Source organism: Octodon degus, unplaced genomic scaffold (assembly GCF_000260255.1).
Source record: "Octodon degus isolate 3935 unplaced genomic scaffold, OctDeg1.0 scaffold00057, whole genome shotgun sequence".
NCBI classification, from domain to species: domain Eukaryota; kingdom Metazoa; phylum Chordata; class Mammalia; order Rodentia; family Octodontidae; genus Octodon; species Octodon degus.
The window spans coordinates 2,328,670-2,330,061 of NW_004524633.1; the positions used below are offsets into that span (position 1 = coordinate 2,328,670).

At 44.7% G+C, this 1,392-nt stretch overlaps 1 protein-coding gene across 7 annotated transcripts in view; it reads right to left on the minus strand.

Annotated features, from left to right (window-relative positions):
* Dock7 (dedicator of cytokinesis 7) overlaps positions 1 to 1,392 on the minus strand; it is a 246,024-nt gene that overhangs the window by 226,425 nt on the left and 18,207 nt on the right. The gene's annotated exons all lie outside the window — the stretch shown is intronic.

Below are 1,392 nucleotides of genomic sequence, written 5' to 3' on the forward strand. Positions count from 1 at the left end.
GTTCCCTTGCCACGCCTACCCCCCTGCATCCGATGCCATCCCATTTGCGGCTTCTTCCTGTCCGAATGGGCCCTACTCAGAGTTTTTGCCTGTAACATAGCTCCAAGGGCTCCTCCTGTCTTCTTCCGTAGTTCCAATGCTTCAGCTCTCATACCTAGAGAGGGCACTAGCTTCAATCTTCTTCACGTGGACCTCTAGTTTTCCTAACACCATTCGTTAAACTACTTTTTCTCCACTGCTGGTTCCTTGTGAAGAGTCAAGTGGCTATAGTGTGTGGATTTGTGTCCTCTATTACATTCCTCTGGTTTATGTGTTTATCTATACTGCACCCTTACTATGCTGTTTTGGTTCCTATGGCATTTTAAGTACAATCTGAAATCAGTTATTATGTATTAGATGTCCCTAACCTTACACTCTGTGCTTAAATTACTTTAGCTATTCTGAGTCTTTTGTGTTTCCACACCAACTGCACGATTATTTTCTCTACTTCTGTGAATAATGACATCAGAATTTTGCTAAGGATGGCATTCGATGTAGGCTGCAGGCTGGCGAGACAGCTCAATGGCCGAAGCCCTGCTTAAATGCAATGTCCTGAGTTCAATCCCCAGGACCACATGCCCTACCGGCCCCTGAACCCTGGGCGCACTGTACTGGTTACCAAAACCAGGTGTGGTGGCCCTCCTATAAGCCCAGTTCTGGGGAGGCTAAGGTAAGAGGATCACTGTAAGTTCAAGCTGTGAAGCAAAACGCTTCACAAAATAAACAAGATTTTAAAAAAAATCTCTTAACTGTTTTTGGTAAACGTGGCCATTTCAACCACATTAATTCTGCTGCTCTAAGAGCATGGGATCTAGTGTCTCATTCAATTTCCCTGTTTAGAGATCCAAACTTCAGTATCATTGACTGGGTTGCTATCTGGTTTGCTTTCTTTTCTTTCTTGGAAGCTACTGTGACTGGAATTTTTTCCTGATATTTTTTCCTCAATTAATTTATTGTCAGTTATAGAAAAGCTATTGACTTTTCTTTTCTTTTTTGATGCAAGGGAACAAACTCAGGACCTTGCACTTGCCGGGCAGGTGCTTATGCCACTGAGCTATATCCCTGGCCCCTAAGATATTGATTTGTAAATGTTGATTTTTTTCTTTTTTTTTTAGGGAAGGATCTACAGGGTATTCAGGGTCTCACTACTAGATCAGACTCATAGTGACCTACCAGTTTACAGCCTCCCGAAAGCTAGGATTACACGCAAGCGCCACCACACCCAGTTTCAACTGTCCTCTCAGCAAGCCCCGGGGGCGGGACTAGCACAGCAGGCCTGGGGATCAAACCCCAGCCCCTGCGCCTGCTTGCAGGTACTTTAATCCGCTGAGCTATTTGGCTGGCCCTTAAATG